At 39.7% G+C, this 19,735-nt stretch overlaps 1 pseudogene; it reads right to left on the bottom strand.

Annotated features, from left to right (window-relative positions):
• Nucleotides 1-7,579: 7,579 nt before the first annotated feature.
• On the bottom strand, nt 7,580-11,410 carry LOC147464256 (uncharacterized; annotated as a pseudogene).
• Between the last annotated feature and the right edge of the window lie 8,325 nt (nt 11,411-19,735).

Here is a 19,735-nt window from a genome sequence, read left to right as displayed (position 1 = left end):
GCACCATGCTTTCTGACTTCAACAAAATATATCCTACAATCAATAGATACACTATTATTATAATTTTTCATCATAATAGCGCAATGAGAAAGATAAAAGGTTATAGATATGATTTGCTAAATTAAAATGATGAATGAATAGTGTTAAGATAATTTTTTAGGGAAGATCACCAATGGATATATCATTCTTGGCTACTAGGTGGTAAAGAGTGTTTGCTCAAGACAACCTAGATGAGCGATGGAGTCATCTCACATTCCACTATCTATGTCTCTTGGAGGTAGGAGCTACTGCTCAAACACAACCAATCGACTCTAAAATAACTGAGGTCTCGAATTTCTATATCAACATAGAGGTAAGAGCATGAGCTCGATAACATCCATCTGACTCCCAAGTACTATGCATGACTAATATTCACTAGGAGGTAAGAGCTTTCACTCGATCACAACCTAGTGAATTCGATAGGTAATCCACCATATTCACTTAGAGGTAAGAGCATAAGCTCGATAACAACCAAGTGAATCCTACTTCATACCTTAAACCTCACTTGGAAGTAAGAGAATCATCTCATAACAATCAAGAGGCACTAAGTGGACCTATTCTATGCAACCAAGTGAATCCTACTTCATACCTTAAACCTCACTTGGAAGTAAGAGAATCATCTCATAACAACCAAGAGGCACTAAGTGGACCTATTCTATGTCTATATGAAGGTAAGAACATTTGTTCATGACAACCAAAGGACCCTACATATATGTGTATATGTTCCAAAATGTATGAACTAACACTATTATTTGTGCACATATTATAGCTATGATAGATTGTAACCATCAAATATCACTTTTAGTATCTATTCTAAAACACATAGAGCTAAGAGTATATCTTTTAATGTTTAGAATTATACATTCGCACTATAGGTAGAAAAGTAGCCTCTAATGCGTACAATTATTTATTTATATATTCTTAAACAAGTAGAGCTAAAAGTATAGTCTCTATTGCTTAGAGTAATTTATTTAAACTTAGCAATAGAGTTAAAGAATAACTTTTATTGTTGTTAAGAATTTTAGGTGATTCAAATCTATATAATTATTTTATTTTTAATGTATAAACATTAAAAATAATATTTTCTTAAAAAATCAAAGATTTATTAAGTTGACAACTCAACCTTTCTATGTCGGAGGTAACCTGACACTTTGGTGAAGGGAATTGTAGCTAAGCCACGCAAATTTGGGCTTTATATACTACTACTATATCGATCAAAAACATATAGATCAATTTAAACTATCGATCAAAAGCCTATTGATTGATTAAGTATCGATTGATAGTTTATCTGTCGATATGTAAGCAATAAAACGTTTTTTTGAAAAAAGCTAACGTGGCGACGAATAATACGCACAAATAAATCTTTAAAACGTATTAATCGACCATTATTCACAAATAAAACCAATGTTGAATAGAATCACGCAACCCAACTTCTACACATACACACCCTCTCCAAGAGAAGTCATGGCCAAAACCCTAATCAAGTTTGTCAAAACTTGATCTTCTTCTTCCCATTACCCTCTCCCTCTCTTTTCCCTTAATTCTCAAGATTTCCATATCTTGAATTCCCTTTGCCTCTTGCCATTCTTTCATTCCAAGTAGTCAAATTGGTGGTCTTCAAGTGAACTGAAGAGGGAAAGAGCCGACTACATCAACACACTTCTTCAATACTCTCCAAAATCAAGGAGAAGACTCACACACTAAGTTAATATTTTCTTGTTCTCTTTATGCTATTGTACTTTCTTGAAAGTGATTTACTTGTATGCTTACTTAAATTCATGCTTAAGCTCTTGCATTTTCATAAACGAGACTTTTTGCTTGGGAAGAAAAAATAACTTCTTAATTTTGTTGTTTTCTTCTAATTATGGTTCATTACTAATCCTAACTAACCATGTTGCTAACAACTAACCATGATTTTATTTCAAGTTTTGTTATTTTTAGTTTCTTAGACTACCAAACTAATATGACAGGCTAAAAGCACGCTTTGGTGGTACAAAAAGGATTGTCCTTGACAGCACCTTTGACAAATCTTTGAGTTACAATTTCTACATGTCACATGAAAAACTACCTATCATACTATATATCAGTGGATAGCTCTTCAAAAGAAGAATCTAAAATCACAAGGTCCAAAAAGTTTTGACATAAACTACAAAAAATTTACCAGTCCCCACTTTTTCATTGGTAGAAGTAAAATAGGTCCTTTTTTTGTACCACCAAACCACGCTTTCACCCAACATAGAGAGAGTAGAAAGAACTCTCTTTAACCATAGATGACTGGAGGTCATAATTATCTAAATATTTCAAGTTCCATTATTTCAAGTTTCTTAGATTACCAGACTAACATGGCATAAAGAGAGTAGAAAGCACTCTCTTTAACCACAGGTGACTAAAGGTCATATTTACCTAAATAGTATGCATGATTGATTGGTGACTAATATCCTTAATTATCCCTTAGTCTCTCATATAAACCTTTTTTATTGATTTTTAAGTTATTTTATACTCTTACCTAAATTACCCTTATAAAAGTAATGCCATAAATCAAAGGCAACTAAGTAATGGAACTGTTTTTGGAACTAGCCTTATTTTTCAAAAGAGGAATTATAATTTCTTTTTAAAAAAATGCTCTTGATCTTGCACAAATTATATGTGTAAAAGTCTTAGTGGCATACTTAGTTAATATCTAATTTTCAAAAGGAAGTTGAGTTTTGAAGGGTAATTTTATCATAACCGAAGAAGTTTTCTTTGATAAAGAAGATTCCCATTCCAAATAAGGTAATTCCCTCCCTTCCCTCTTGCCGATTGAAAAATTTCAAATCTTTAAGCCTCTCCTAGCTGTGTGATTATTCCTAAATCCCATCTCAAAGGAAAATGTGTTGATCACTCGTACTCCTTTGCATGAGCATTTTGCACGACACTAGTATGTCCACTCTTAGGAATTTCACAAATTACTCTTATACTATCATTCATCGAAGGACTCTACTGTTGCATAAACCATCATTTAATCTTAAACAATCAATTAAAGGAAGGGAACGGGTATGGAGAGAGCTTTTGAAGGAAGCTTTTGAGGGAGATTTTTCATTTTCCCTTACTTGGGTAATATTTTCTAGCAAAAAACTCCCTCCTTTGTCGTTGGAGAGATCTTTTTGGAGGGAGCTTTCTTTGTCATTTATCAATCCCTTAGAATTTTCAAACTATGGTTGTCTTTAATAAAACTTATGCTAGAATCATACTCGAAGAACAATATGGTACAGTCCACACTTTTAGGACATGTGTGTCACGCCACAAATCACAATTTTAGTTTAGTACACATCATCTATTAGCATAGAAATATGCTATGCATGAAGCATACAAACTGAAAAACGACTTCAACCCAGCACATAGCATATACAAACAAAGCAATATGGTAAGCTCCAAGTACACAAACTGCAAAACATTTAGTGCCAACCAACAAAGAAACATGTTATGCACAAAGTCAACGATTTTCCAAAAAAATGAGATGACATCATCTTGAAGATGGAATTCTCATTAAAAGAGTTTCAATACAAAATCACTCTGCAATTACATACAAAGTCGCAAGCGCTCAATGGAAATTATATTGCACGTCTATAATTGAGCACACATAGCAGATCTTCATTTGTAAGCTTGCGCTGATGGACGAACATATTGTGGTTCAAATCCAAGCCAAAATAGCGTAGGAAAATGTAGTATATGTGCTTACAGGCTATATATGGTTTACTTTGCGTTACTCATTTTGCAAAGTCTCCACATGTATACATTAGACTATTGGCAACATGCACTTCGTATCTCTCTCCTCGAACTTGAGAAGAAGATGTCTTCAGCATGAATTTTTCATGCATGCCTGCCTTTACAACATTGTATTGAATAACATGTGCCTCCATGGTTATGGCTGATTCAATTCTCTTAGAGGTCTAAATTGACACGCTTGGCCGATAGCGCTCATTATTGGTTTTCCTTACTGCAATCTTATTTACTGTGAAGCCCCCTGTCTCCAAATACATCAGCTCCAAGGCATTTATGTTTGTTCCCTTCTCCACAGGCCAAGTCGTAGGTACTCTTGCGAGGCATTGAGTGATTGTGTTGTAGATTTCCACGTGTGATCCACACTATCATTGCAGAACCACATGAATTGTGCCTTTGAAGCGCTTCCTTGACCAGTTGAATCACCTCTTTTCCATGTACAAATCCCCTAAAAGGATGCTGCAACCGCACCTGCACCAATGTTCTTTATGTTTTTCTTGTGTTTACCAAATCTAGAACCCAATCACCCTTATTGTGACAAGTTTGGTCACATACAGAAGGATTCTTATGCTTGGAAGCGTGACAAAGGTAAAGGCAAAGACAAAGACAATGATGATAAAGACATTGAACTCTAGTACCCTTTGGTATATGACGCAGTTCCCACATTGTCAAGATTATGAACATCTGTCTCTTCTACTATCAGACCACTCTCGCTATCTTTGATATACTGAGCTACAATTGGAAATGTTATTTGTGTTCCTTGACGATTGCGAGGAACGTTCTATGTAATATATTCAAGCCAATGCAACACGTTCTCCTCCTCACAATGTACTACACTAGCATTTTTTCTCCTTCTGAATACTGTAATATTATCTCCATCCATTGTTGGTCTTTGATAAAGGGACGTACCTCCCAGACCATCTTCAATCTCTTTAGCAATGGCTACCAGACTTGGTGCTTTTCCTTGTTGTGCACGCCGACCAAGTTTTTTTGCTAATGGACCTGCTCCACGATATCTACCTTCGACAAAAGCAAGCATCTTCACACTTTGAAACAATGAGTTTGATAGATCAAAAATGCATGCATCGTACAAGCTCAACAATTCTTTGTTTCCCTCGCCGGCTAGCCATCCGGCATGCTTTGTTTCTACAAGGTTTGTAGTTGCATTAGAAAATTTCGAAGGTCTTTTGGAGGGCCTTTTAGTAGAGAGAGAAAAAGGAGCTCCTCCAATGAGAGAAGAGCCAACATTACGTAGAAAATAAGCATTATATTAACAAAAATATGAAAAAGGTATCATCCACGCATTCAATGATCCAACCATCCTTGAAAACGGTTAATTTTTTATTAAATGCACGTGTCTTTTTTACGAGGCCGGTGTCGCTCATTCAATGTGGCTTAGGCTCTTTTAGAGGTTTTTTTTGGGAATTTCTCTCTCTCCGGGTGTCAGAAAAGGGCAAGTAGACATTCAATTTTGAGGTTTTTGCATGCTCCGGACGCATTGGTGATGCCAAAATCTTCAAATTTTGACACTAGTTGATAGTTTGGTGAATTTCTTTTATTTCAATGATGACGCAAGCCACATAAAATGAGCGGCGTCAGCCTCGTGAAAAAGACACTCGTATTTAATAAAAAAGTGATCGTTTTCAAGGACTGAAAAGTTAGGTTTACTTTTCAAAGTATCTAGTTGTCCTTTTAGACGTACTCAATAAGTACAAAGGTCTTTTACGAAAATTTTCTAGAGAGAGAAATAGAATTTCTTAGAAGGCTCTCCAAATGACCTCTAAAATCTTCTAATGGAATGTATGACAAATCGTCTACTTCCTGCAACATTAAAAAATCTTGTAAATGCATTGAAGTCAATAATTTTACATGCCACTAATACATATTCTACATAGTTTTATCCCAACAATGCACTTTCTCTAGCGAGGGTAATGCACATTCCACCAACTGAGCCAACAATCCATCTGGGATAAGTTACTTTTGGATACTTTTCTAATTGCCCACCAAGCTCGAATAGTCCTATACAAGCTTGTTGCCTCATCCTCACTCCTTGCACATCACCAAAGTTCACACAGACGCTTGTGCTCGTCCTGGAAATTTTTATGCACGTATTGCATAGTGTGAATTTGCAAATTTTTCTCCCAATGAAACAAGCAAGAACATTCTTGTCCCTTCATAATATTGTCAGGCCCTCCATTGAATACAGATCAAGCAACTCTCCAATTTTCCCCAGCCTCGTCTGCCATGAAAACCTGTTGGAAGGTGCCCACTTTCCAAAAGCACTGATTTCATCATTTTCCAAAACATGGTTTGCGTCTGTGTGTCTTCTTCTTTCCTCTTCCAAATGACTATTGTTTGCATTTTTTGGATCCTATAGAGTGCATTAATTAATCTTTGTTGCAAACAAAAGCAAAAGAATATGGTAGATATGTCAGTAGGTCTTACGCGGGTTGTAGACATGGGCTGCCATTGTTGTCCACCCTGCTACTCTACGGATGTGATCAAAGCAAATCCATCTTTTTTGGAGGTCTCCACTACCGTCTTGGAGCATTCTATTTACAAGCTCAACACCAGATCCTGGGCCATTGACTGTCATTTTGAACACATGACATCTTTTTCTTTGACCTGTGGATTGTCCTCGAAAAAGAAAACCGTGAAAAAACTTGTAGCCGCAACTGTTTTTGAGCCGAATCATTTGGGACTCTGCACCAACACCAATACGTGTCGTTGTAGCTTCTTGCATCTAATGTTTGAATCTGAGTTTCAAATCATTTGCAATAAATGTTAAGAGAACAAACCATGAAAAGCAACAAATAGCCTCGCAATAGCCAAGAACCAAATCATCAAGACCACTAGCAGCCATATGTTGACAAGACAATTCATCTTGCACAACCTCAAGATGCAAAGGCTTTGTGCTCTACTGGTGATTTCATCGAAGCCACACACACGCCCCTTTCATGGAAAAAAGAAGATCTAGGCCCCTACCAAAGTTTTTAAAAAAAAGGTTATATGGATTACTACCAGCAGCTAAAATTGCAAAACCTCTGCTAGTTCCTGAGCTTACCTTCAAAAACATCGACAAAACTTACCACTCCTTAGTGTAAGTTGTAACAAATACTTAAAATTTGATCCTAAAATAGGAAGGGTTAAAAGTGAGCCCTTCTAGTTTATGATTAGCCCGACTCAACAAGGGACTATCTTGATGTAGTGGAACAGATCACCATATGCATTTCATGCACCAATGAGAATCTCTATCCTTATCTCCATATTCTTATGTCAATTGTTGTCAATTTTGACACCTCCCACCTCTCGTTTATTCACTAGGTATCTTCAAGGCAATGCTTAAAATTTTTTCAGCATGTAAGTTATGGCTCAAGTCCACTAGAACCTTAGAAGCTTCGATTTTAGCAATGGCAAAGTTAAGGGTCACATTAGCATTTTAAAACCCAAAGAAAAATGGAAAAGACCCATGAAACTCTTAGATAGCATTCTCAGCTTTTAACAAAGAAAATTTGAGCACATCACATACCAAGGCAAATGTATGACTCTCCCTTCCTCACTAAGACTTATTTTAAGAAGACAATAACCGAGTATAGCAACAAGGTGTAGCATACCATTGCAACAAATACATAAAACACAATCCAAACATAAATGCAAATACAATTCACTTTCATATTGTCAAAACCACCTTACATTGATGACAATGCACAGTAGTTCTTTTGTAACCACCCATCATTAACTTTTCTTCTAAGTTAATTGTACCCATTCTCATCCCTTTCTTCCTTGAAATCAACCAAGAAATGAACATCATAAAAATGTTAATACATAGATTTCAAACCACAGCATAACCGTAGCAAAGCAGGAAGACCATCCAAACATGTAGCACTCAAGTTCAACCCAATTCTGTATACTAGAGACAAGTGTGGTAAGGCATAAATTACAAAATGTTGTAAGCACAGGCTACTACCATCTACTTTGTCATTTGTTGTTGTAGTATGTCATCATTACAAAAGAGTGAGGGATTTCCTAGGAAGGACAGGAGAGGCTGGGACACAACAAAGCCCGGGACAACAACCAGCCAACCCCCAGGGCCCATGGTGCGATCCTTACCCCACATCAAATCTGAGTGAACTGTCTCTGCTTGATGAGCCAAGCTGATGGCGCACCCAAAAGCAAACTCCTTGCCGCATTGTTGGGAGAATCTTCATTATCACTAACTCTTGTAGGTGGTGGCCACCCTCCAAAAGCTTCGACTGGGCTGGCAGTAAAATTTTGCCAGCTCTGATCTCTGCTTCGGAAAAAATAATGGGCAGCTATGGCATCCAAAACAGGGAGAATGACGAGAACCCCCATTGCAGCTGCAACACAAAGCAGTAGAGTCAAGAACCCTACGAACATCAGTATTTCATGGCCTGTCCTCCTATTTGGGTCTAGCTTCACCGTTACACAGAGTAATGTCACGTGCAAAGGAAGAAAAAGTAAGACTGTTGTTATCAGCCACCAGTAAACGCGCATGCGTAACTTCCTATTTATGACAAGACAGCATCCGGCACCCTAGCCGGGCAAAGCAGAACACACAAACCATGGAGAATATGTCAAGGGCCAAGATGCTAAAAAGAGGGTAATTACACAATGCAAGGTGCGAATTGCTTCCCTCCTAGATAACCTTGTATGACCTCGTGAAGTAGGACGCCAATGCACTTCCAAAGCCCTTAGAGCTTGATCCATGTCATGCCGCAGCCAGTGATAGCTGAAGAACAAAAATTGGCAACCATGACAAGCACATGAGAAGAAGCACTCTCCCATTACGATGCCGCGGAGCTTCCTGAAGTGACTCTTGAACCAGAAATATATGCTCCAATGGCCAATAGCACAATCAACTCAAGGAGAGCTGGTGGCCGAAAGCGGAGCTCTTGCTAGGGGTCAAAGCTAAGGTAAATCATGTAGGCTGCATTTACCATGCACGAGTACAAGTCTTGAAAGCGAGATAATGGTGCAAGATACAAAACATATACTGAACAATAACAACTGCAGAGCAAACATCAGTAGATGCAGGTCGGCATGCAGAACGGTCCCTGCTTTTGTTTGCTTGGTCTTGGTCGCTGCCACCGGTTGCATCATGGCATAGTGCAAGACGTTCATGAGAGGCTCGATAGAAGCATGTGGAGCGGGCAGCAAGCATTGTGGGAGACTAGGTTCGTCCTTTTTTTTATCGTATGTTGAAACCAAAAACCAGTCAAGCAAGCAGGTTGCAAGCTTTAAAACATGGCAAGCGTAGACGAGGTTAACCTCCACGATGATGCCTTCCCCATCTCCACCCACCATCTCTACCCGCAACCAAGATCCACTATGCACATTAGCAAAAACTCTTGAGTGCACCATGTCCCACACCACCAAACATGCTTCAACAAGCCTAAGGAGGGCGTGGGCATGCATCAGATGGGTCAAATCCAAGGAGGATGTGGGCGTGCATTAGGTGGGTCGAATGCTCTAAGGGTCTTGAGGTTGAGGGCAGTGCGAAAGTTTTGGAAAACAAAAAAATTGCAACAAGATGAACTGTTAAAACGCGGGGATGAAAAGAATGAGGAGCATACCGAGATCTGGAGCTATGGAAGTTCCTACTTGCGGTAAGTACATCATGGCAGCACGCCGTTGATGAACTAAGGCAAGCAAGCACTCATCCCTACGGCCACAACCGGTTTCTCCAGGAGATGGCAGCACAGAAAATACAAAGGGCAAAAGCACGCCATAGTGCCTCACATCAACCCCTTCAAAGCCCATTAGTCCTCCACTCTGTAAACGTGAAACAAATCGGAAAAAAGACCAGAACAGATTCTCTCTCTCTCTCTCTCTCTCTCTCTCTCTCTCTCTCTCTCTCTCTCTCTCTCTCTCTCTCTCTCTCTCTCTCTCCATATATGTGGGATGTGTGCGCATTGTGCATCTGTGGCCAACATGCTGGCTTTGGCGACCATGAGAGCAGCACGAGAGCATGCATCAAAATGAATTGCATGTAAGCCTTGGTACACGCAATCCCAAGCCGTGGGAGGGTTGCCATCTGATGCAAGGGCTTATCTGAGATCTCCCCTTTGTGATGCAGATTTCCTATCGCGGCCATAGCTCTCACAGGCTTTCTCAAAAGTGCAGAGGGGAACTTGTGTATGAGAGTGCATGGCAAAGGTTACCCTAGGCAGGGGCTACACCATTCCACACAAGCTATGCCATTTACACAGAGACAAAAACGAGAGAGAGGTGATGCAGGCCACAAAGAAATGGAAAAAAAACCAAGGCAATGGACGCAACTGACCTAGCGGAGCTTGGGTAGCACCTGGAAAAGGTGTGCTGAGCTTTTTGAGCCTTTGTCACAAAAAAGCACGAACGAGTGTGTGTATCAAATAGGAGCTGATTACAATGATGGTTGTAAAGATGGTATCGTGGGTGCAGGAGAAGCTCTTGACCATGCCATTGGTGTTGCTATTGAGTTTGCATACAGAGAATAAGAAGAGAAGAGTGACTTGGATGATGTGCAAGAAGACAACAATAAATAAAATGAGGGTGCAAATGTGGAGACAAAGGCTATGTAGATGGTGGTATTCATGATGATGATGTTGAAGAGGCTAATGAGGGTCTGAATGTCCAAGATATTGATGCCTAGTGGCTACATAGAAGAAGATTAGTCAAGTTTATGGTAGCATCGACCCCAAAAAATCTAGAAGCTTGTTGAACTAGTCATAAAGATTTTAGCTAAGGGAGAGGACAAGGAGGTACCATATTTTCTCATTGGTATAGCTATCTTAGTTTACTAGTGGAGTAAATTAACTCTTTGAAATACCAAGAACAACACCCTCATGTGAAAGATTCTTTAACTAGCTTGTTAGGGCATGTGTCTTATGGCATAAGCACTTAATATTCCCCCCCCCCCCCCCCCCCCTGCCCTGCGTGGTAGGTCCCCCCTCCCTTAGGCATACGGTACGAGCATGAAATAATGGGGGGCTACCCCTATTGTATACGCTTATGTCTGACCTCTAAAAACCCCCTTCTTGTACACTCATGTGATACCATACAAAAATCCATAGTGAATTCCCCGGGATGGCATCTAGCTCATAAACGTAGTCCCCATTGTATATTTGAGGAACTTCATCAACACGCTTCTTAATTGAACATGTAGAGATCATTCGGCTTAACTTGGGGTACTTGTGGCTATTCAATGCAATATACTCTAATGTACTTTGTGTTTTTTCCAATTGCTCAAATTTTAACCTTTTTCTGTCTTTTTGTTATGTTCCTCACTTAAGTTGCCTGTCTTTTCTTCATCACATGCATGAAAGCAATCATCAGTCTTACCAGATGAAATTTCGGAAGACCTTTCTCCTTGTTCTTCAATGGAGCTATCAGATAATTCTACAATTTCCACCTTCGGTGTTGAGGCTAATTTCACACTGTCATGCATGACCAATAGAAACCTTGAAGACAAGGTTGAATCCAGCACAAATTGAAATTGTTGATTTACTTGCACACCATCTGTCACCTTCGTTTGAATGTCACCATCCGGAGTTGAAATTATGGCAAACATCTTACTGTCACCACAACCTCCATAGTCCATAGGATTCACCATCTAATATCTTGTTGGGCAATCAATCAACAAGGGGACATTACCAAAAAAATTTAAAAGTAAACTCACCTTGCTCAATGATGATGAAGCCATTGCCCAACAAATCAAGCAGAAGAAATTGCATATATGTGAATTTCCAAGCTAACCCCATATCATATATTTATAGGCATCCGAGACACTCTATATATCTATCTCCCTCACCATGTCTATCATTTTCTTCTACATCCCACTCTATATATAATTAACACTCCTGCTAGTTGAACCCAGTATAATGTTTTTGCAAAATATACTATGTAATTTGGCCATACGCTAAAATTTTGCTAAAAACTAGTCTAGAGTTATTGGTAGTCCAATAACTCACTAAAATGCCCCTTAAATTTGCCACTATTTTGTCATAAATTCCCAAAATCCATTCCAATTTTCCATAACTCTCAAAACAACACTAAACTGGATATTTTTTTTCAAAAAGACAAAAAGTTGATTCTTTTGATAAGAAGACTGTTTGTCTATGATTACAAATCTATTTCTCACCACAATTAATGACAAACTATGGGGGGTAATTTGTAAATTTTTGAAATTTGAGGGGTATTCTTGGAATTTCCACAAATTAGAGTTGTTTTTTGGTAATTTTCCCTAATCTTTGTCATTTCCTGACAATTGAGATCCTTTTTTTGAGAGCTTAGCATGTTATTTGTCACAAATCACCTCCCAAAAAGGCAATCATGAAGCAATTCATCTCCAAAACCTGCATAAAAAGCTCAAATTCTAGTTTTAGTATCTTGTATTGATAGACAATCAATCTTCTTATGAAAACATACAATTTTTTTCACCTTTTGAGAAATTCACTCTCACAACCATGGGTCATTTTGTTTGTTTGGAATATTTGAGAGGCATGTTAGGAATTAATGACAAAATATAGATGGTAATTTGGAAGTTTTTTAGTTTTGAGGTGTATTTTGGGAATTTCCACAAATTAAAGGGGTTTTCTGGAAATTTTCCAAATCTTTATCCTTTCTTGACAATTGAGATCCCTTTTTCTGAGAGCTTAGCATGATATTTGTCACAAATCACCTCCCAAAAAAGGCAATTAGTTCTAAAAATAATGAAGCAATTCATCTTCAAAGCCTACATAAATAGCTCAAATTCTAGTTTTAGTATCTTGTATTGATAGACAATTAGTCTTCTTATGAAAACCTACAATTTGTTTTATCTTTTGAGAAAGTTACTCTCACAACCAGGGGTATTTTGGATTTTATGGAAAATTTGAAGGGCATTTTGGGAATTATTGACAAAATATGGGGGGGTATTTTGTAAATTTTTGAAATTAGAGGGGTATTCTTGGAATTTCCACAAATTAGAGGGGATTTTTGGTTATTTTTCCTAATCTTTATCCTTACTTGACAATTGAGATCTTTTTTTTCAGAGCTTAGCATGTTATTTGTCACAAATCACCTCCCAAAAGGGCAATTATTTCTAGAAATAATGAAGCAATTCATCCCCAAAGCCTACATAAACAACTCAAATTCTAGTTTTAGTATCTTGTATTGATAGACTATCAGTCTTCTTGAGAAAACATACAATTTGTTTTATCTTGTGAGAAATTTATCTCACAACCAGGGGGAATTTCTAATTTTTTGGAAAATTTGAAGGGAATTTTGGGAATCAATGACAAAATATGAGGGGCAATTTGGAAATTTTTGAAATATGAGGGGTACTTAGGGAATTTCCACAAATTACAAGAGTTTTTTTTGGTAATTTTCTAGTTTATTTGGTTCAAAATTGCAGAATCAAAACGTTTATTTAGCTGTCAATCAAAACAAAAGCTAAGAAACGCAGGCAGAGAGAGAGAGAGAGAACGATCTAAATTTGGCAGAGTCGATTTTGCAGTTCATGCCATGCGTATGTGTGTGAGTAACTCCACACAAAGCTTCATCACAGAGGAGCTGGAGTGACTTGTTCTCCAAGTACTCCCCTTGTCCATCTCTCTCTCTTACATGGTTAATCATCTTCTTGTTCCAAGCGCTAGTGCTCGGGCCAATCCAGATTGATAAAGCTTGGTTATATTGGTGCCATACAAGAAGAGAGAAAAATTTTATTGGTGCCTCTCACTATCTCTTGTTACCATATACATGTGGTAGGGATGTGTGTGAACACACTAGGACCACCGGGGCATTTTTTCCCTCTTTAGGAGGTTTTTTCCCCCATGCATTGTATATACGCCCATCACACTAGGAAGATGATATGGACACTTTCCTTGCTGATGTCAAGAATATCAATGAGCAACTTATTTTTGCAGGTGAAGTCATTTCAGACAGTTCCCTTGTGCAAACTGTTCTTGATGCCTTATCAGACTTTTGCTAGTACTTGGAGACTTATGACCCAAGGAAATCCTAAAGTTGTCAAGTTTGATGCATTATGCACATTGTTGTTGCAAGAGTCATTTTTCAGAAAAAAAAGGACTCAGGCAGCGTGCCTTTGAACAGGATTTGTTGCTTCTCAAAGAACGGGTGGTAACAGCAATGCAGCCACTTCTTATGATTCTGCTGCGAGTGGAAAAAATTCTGTTCCTAATGCTTCTGCTGGCATAAATTTGTCTGGAAATTATGGTGATAAGGGCAAAAAGAAGATGTTACCATATACATGTGGTAGTGATGTGTGTGAACACACTAGGACCGCCGGGGCATTTTTTCCCTCTTTAGGAGGTTTTTTCCCCCGTGCATTGTATATACGCCCATCACTCTAGGGCTATCTATCTTTCCATTGCACACTAAGTAACACACTCTCAATTGTGTGCCTTGAGCTTCCTTCGTCTTCTCCAAGCTGTGTGTGTTTCTCTACAACCCTAATTCCAACAATTGGTATCAGAGCAGGTCACGTCCTCCCGGGCTTAGTCGCCAGCTGCTCCAGCACACGCCTACTCACTTTCTCCGATTTCAGTGAGCTTTGGCGAGCGTTCGCAGGTCGACAAATATTTCGGGTAAGCTCAAAGAGCTTGGTCTGCTCAGAATTTTGATTTGGGCTCATTTCGGCCTCCGTTTCCACTACGGGCAGTACTGCACAGGCTATTTCGTCATTTTGTGCAGATTTTCTGTCAGTGCCGTTTTCTGCATAACAGGTGCCTTATAGTCTTCTACGGTTTGTGCTATATAGCACAAGTTGTTCCCGCTCCATTTCTCCTATTTTCGGGCAGTTTTCACATCAGGTGCAGCATTTACCATGGCTGACAACAACAACACAGATGTGTTCAAGATGTTTGTTGCTGAGGACAGGTTGGATGGGGACAACTACCCTATGTGGGCTTATATGATGCAACATGTTCTTGTGTCAAAAGGTGTCTGGAACATTGTGCAGGGCATTGATGTACGTCCTGGTTCTGAAGATGTAGGCGATGTTGAGGATGTTGCAGGTCTTGCTGCAAGGATTGCAGCTGTTAGAGTTGTTTTGCCTACAGCAGAACAAGCTCGTTGGGATGTTAAGCATGCGCAGGCTCATGCATTGATTGCGTTGTCTGTGAAGCGCACCATTATTCCTCACATCCGTTCAGCAAAATCTGCAAAACAGGCTTGGGATATTCTAGCAGGTCTTTATGCAAGCCGCAATGAGGCTAAAATTGCTTTGCTGCGTAAAGAGCTAGAGTCGAAGATTATGCATGAGGAAGATGATATGGACACTTTCCTTGCTAGTGTCAAGGATATCAATGAGCAACTCATTTCTGCAGGTGAAGTCATTTCGGACAGTTCCCTTGTGCAGACTGTTCTTGATGCCTTACCAGATTCCTACGAGACTTTTGCTAGTTTTTGGAGACTGATGACCCAAGGAAATCCTGAAGTTGTCAAGTTTGATGCATTATGCACATTTCTGTTGCAAGAGTCACTTTCTAGAAAAAACGGGACTAGGCAGCGTGCAGTTGAACAGGCTTTTATTGCTTGGAAGGCTGTCAAGAGGATTTTCCGCTACCTTAGTGGCACTTTACATCTTGGCTTGTTTTATCCCAAGGGGGGATCATTGCCACCAGACTTACATGCTTTTTCGGACTCGGATTGGGTTGGTTGTTTTGACACGCGAGTGTCCACAAGTGGTTTTTGTTTCATGCTTGGCAGTTCATGTATATCATGGTTGAGCAAGAAGCAACCTACTGTGGCCACTTCGAGTTGTGAGGCTGAGTACAGGGCAGTCTTCACAGCTACGGTTGAGTGTGTATGGCTCAGACGCCTTATGGCTGACTTGGGTGTTGGACAGGACACTACCAACACTATCTACACTGACAGTCAGAGCTCATTGGCAGTTGCGAGGAACCCAGTTTTTCATGCTCGCACAAAGCACATTGAGGTGCATTACCACTATGTCAGGGAGAGGCTCTCAGCAGGAGAGATCAGCTTGGCTTATGTGCCAACACAGGACAACCTTGCAGATCTTTTCACAAAGGCATTGTCTCGTGAGAAGCTTGAAGCTTTCCACAAAGCTTTGGGCTTACTCCCCATTGTGGACTGATCCTGTCCTCAGGGCATGGCACTTCCCTTTACTCATGTGCCAGCTCTCGTTCACTGCATCACTCCAGGGGGGATTTGTTACCATATACATGTGGTAGTGATGTGTGTGAACACACTAGGACCGCCGGGGCATTTTTTCCCTCTTTAGGAGGTTTTTTCCTCCGTGCATTGTATATACGCCCATCACTCTAGGGCTATCTATCTTTCCATTGCACACTAAGTAACACACTCTCAATTGTGTGCCTTGAGCTTCCTTCGTCTTCTCCAAGCTGTGTGTGTTTCTCTGCAACCCTAATTCCAACAGAAGATGCGTTGCCATTATTGTAAATCCAATGTTCACTTGATCAAGCAGTGTCCTAAGTTGAAGGCCAAAGAGGCTAAGAAGAAAGAGGGTGGTTCCACTGCAAATGCTGGTTCCACTACAAATGCAGCCATTGTTGAGTCTTCTATGAAAGAAGACTGTGATGCTGATGTTGATGCAAAATGGGCTTTTGGTGCAGAGTGAACTTACAATCTTGTTGTTCATGATGCATGCATGTCGGTTGCTAAAGATTCACATGTGTGGTATCTTGACAGTGGTGCTACAAAGCACATTACCTCACATCGTGAATTGTTCACCTCTCTCGAGTCTGTCCCTCATAGGAATTCAGTCACTTGTGCCAACAATGCCTCTTATCCTGTTCACGGAGTTGAAAAGATTGTGCTTACTGCTACAAATGGCAGTTCTTTCACACTTGTTGATGCACTTTATGTACCTAGGATCAAGAAGAATCTTTTGTCTGTATCTGCACTTGCTAGACTTGGACTTGTAGTCAAATTTATGGATGACAGATGTACAGTTCATGATCTCAGTTTTGGTGATGAAATTGTTGCATCTGGCCTTTTGTGCCGTGGGCTATATAACCTCACATTGTATGACAAGTGTGGACAAAATTTTGCAAATGCAATTGCAGATTCAAGGGTTGTTTCATATGCAAAATTGTGGCATGCACGTTTTGGGCATCTAAATTTTGCCACTATGCTGCGTTTACAGAAATCTGTTATGGTTGCTTCTTTGCCGCTTCTTGAAGCAACTGTCAAACATGTTTGTGAAGGCTGTATTTTGGGTAAGATGCAGCATTCTATGTTTCCAAAGGATGGTTCAGTTAGGGCCACATGGAGATTGCAGCTTGTGCATAGTGATGTTTGTGGGCCCATGCAAACTTCGCCCTTGGGAAATTACCTTTTCTTCATGACTTCATTGATGATTACTCCAGGCATGCATGGGTATTTCTGCTTAAATCGAAGTTCGAAGTTTTTATGTGCTTCAAACAATTTCTGGCTATGGCTGAAAATGTATCGAAATGTACTATGGACACCCTCCGTTCCAATCGAGGGGGGGAGTATATGTCTCATGAATTTAATGCATTTCTGGCTAGTTGTGGGATAAAACACCAATGTACAATTTCTTATACGTCTTAGCAAAATGGCATTGCTGAGAGGAAAAACAAGTCACTTACGGAAATGGCACAATGTATGGTCAAAAGTCAAGCTTTGCCACATTCTTTTTGGCTTGAGGCCATCATGTGTGCCACATATGAAATTAATGCATTTTTGGCTAGTTGTGGGATAAAACACCAATGTACAATTTCTTATACATCTTAGCAAAATGGCGTTGCTGAGAGGAAAAACAAGTCACTTACGGAAATGGCACAATGTATGGTCAAAAGTCAAGCTTTGCCACATTCTTTTTGGCTTGAGGCCATCATGTGTGCCACTTATATACTTAACAGGTGTCCTACGAAAGCTTTGCAGTCTATTACTCCATATGAAGCATGGCATGATAGAAAGCCTTTTATTGAGCACATGCGTGTTTTTGGTTGTTTGGCATATGCTTTGGTGCCACAAACGCAGCAAAAAAAGTTGGATGATAAGGCTGTCAAATGTAATTTTTTTTGTTATAGTGCTGAAAGCAAAGGTTACAGGTTGTATCATCCGCAAACAAAGCGTATTTTGGTTTCACAAGATGTAGTGTTTGTGGCAGATTCTATTCAACCCTTGCTGTCATGTACTAGAGACAGTAATGTAAGCTCACAGGACATTTATGACACTTTGTTGCCTCTTTTCAGTGGTGGAAGTTCGAATGTAAATTCCAATGAGGCAAATGTACAACCTATGGGGGTTTCTGAAAATGTTACAGATCAGCCTATTACTGATGCAGATATACATAATGTACTTGATGAGGAAAGGGCTGAAAATGAGCAGGCTAGAGGTATGCCAAAATGGTTGGTGCATACATTGCATGACAGTAAACTAGATGCAACTTTGTCTAGTTGTACTCATTCAGGCTCTAGCCATGCATCTTATGCATCAGATTGTTATGCTTTGGCTGTGTCTAGCTTACATGATGTTGAGGGACCTCTGCCTTTTGATGAACACAGAATTTAGAAAATTGGATGGTTGCCATGCAATCAGAATATGATGCACTTATAGAAAATGACACACGGACTTTATGTGATTTGGCTCCTGGCAAAAAGGCCATTGGTACGAAATGGGATTACAAGTTGAAATGCAATCCCGATAGTGAGACCGACCGCCATAAGGCTCGACTTGTTGCAAAGGGTTATGCACAGCAAAAAGGCATAGATTATGAAGAGACTTTTGCTCCCACTTTTCGTATGACTACTGTGCATTTTTTGTTACTCCTTTCTTGAATGGTGACATATTTGAGGAAGTGTATGTAACACAGCCTCGCGATTTTGTCAAGAAAGGACAAGAGGACAAAGTGTGCAGATGTAAGAAGGCTTTGTATGGGTTAAAGAAATCTCCTCGTGCTTGGTATGAGAAAGTTGACACTCATTTGGTCAAACAAGGCTTTCGTAATAGTCCAATAGAAAGCACATTGTATGTAAAGCATGAGGGTGATGTACTTCTCATTGTGGTTCTTTATGTAGATGATTTGGACCAAATGAGAGACATATGGCTGAATTTAAGGCTTATTTGAATGCTACTTTCAAGATGAAAGATTTGGGGCTGTTGCATCATTATTTGGGCATACAGTTTAAGCAGTGTGATGGCGGTATTGCCTTGTGTTAGAAAAGTTACATAGAGACATTGCTATGTAAGTTTGGACTTGAGAATTGCAAACCTAGTGCCACTCCCATGGAAACGGGTTTAAAATTGACTCTTCATGATGTTGATGATCCTACAGATATCACTCTTTACCAAAATGTTGTTGGATGTCTCATTTATGTATGCAACATGAGGCCAGATATTTAGTTTGCAGTCTCACAGTTCAGCAGATTTATGCATAGCCCAAGGTCTAAGCATTGGCAGGATTTCAAGAGGATTTTCCGCTACCTTAGTGGCATTTTACATCTTGTCTTGTTTTATCCCAAGGGGGGAATCATTGCCGCCAGACTTACATGCTTTTTCGGACTCGGATTGGACTGGTTGTTTTGACACGTGAGTGTCCACAAGTGGTTTTTGTTTCATGCTTGGTAGTTCATGTATATCATGGTTGAGTAAGAAGCAACCTACTGTGGCCACTTCTAGTTGTGAGGCTGAGTACAGTGCGGTCTTCACAGCTACGATTGATTGTGTATGGCTCAGATGTCTTATGGCTGATTTGGGTGTTGGACAGGACACTGCCAACACTATCTACACTGACAGTCAGAGTGCATTGGCAGTTGTGAGGAACCCAGTTTTTCATGCTCGCACAAAGCACATTGAGGTGCATTACCACTATGTCAAGGAGAGTCTCTCAGCAAGAGAGATGGCTTGGCTTATGTGCCAACACAGGACAACCTTGCAGATCTTTTCACAAAGGCATTGTCTCATGAGAAGCTCGAAGCTTTCC

This window comes from Adiantum capillus-veneris, chromosome 1 (genome assembly GCF_014529385.1).
Source record: "Adiantum capillus-veneris isolate H3 chromosome 1, ASM1452938v2, whole genome shotgun sequence".
NCBI lineage: Eukaryota > Viridiplantae > Streptophyta > Polypodiopsida > Polypodiales > Pteridaceae > Adiantum > Adiantum capillus-veneris.
This window is presented reverse-complemented; position numbering and strand designations above follow the sequence as displayed.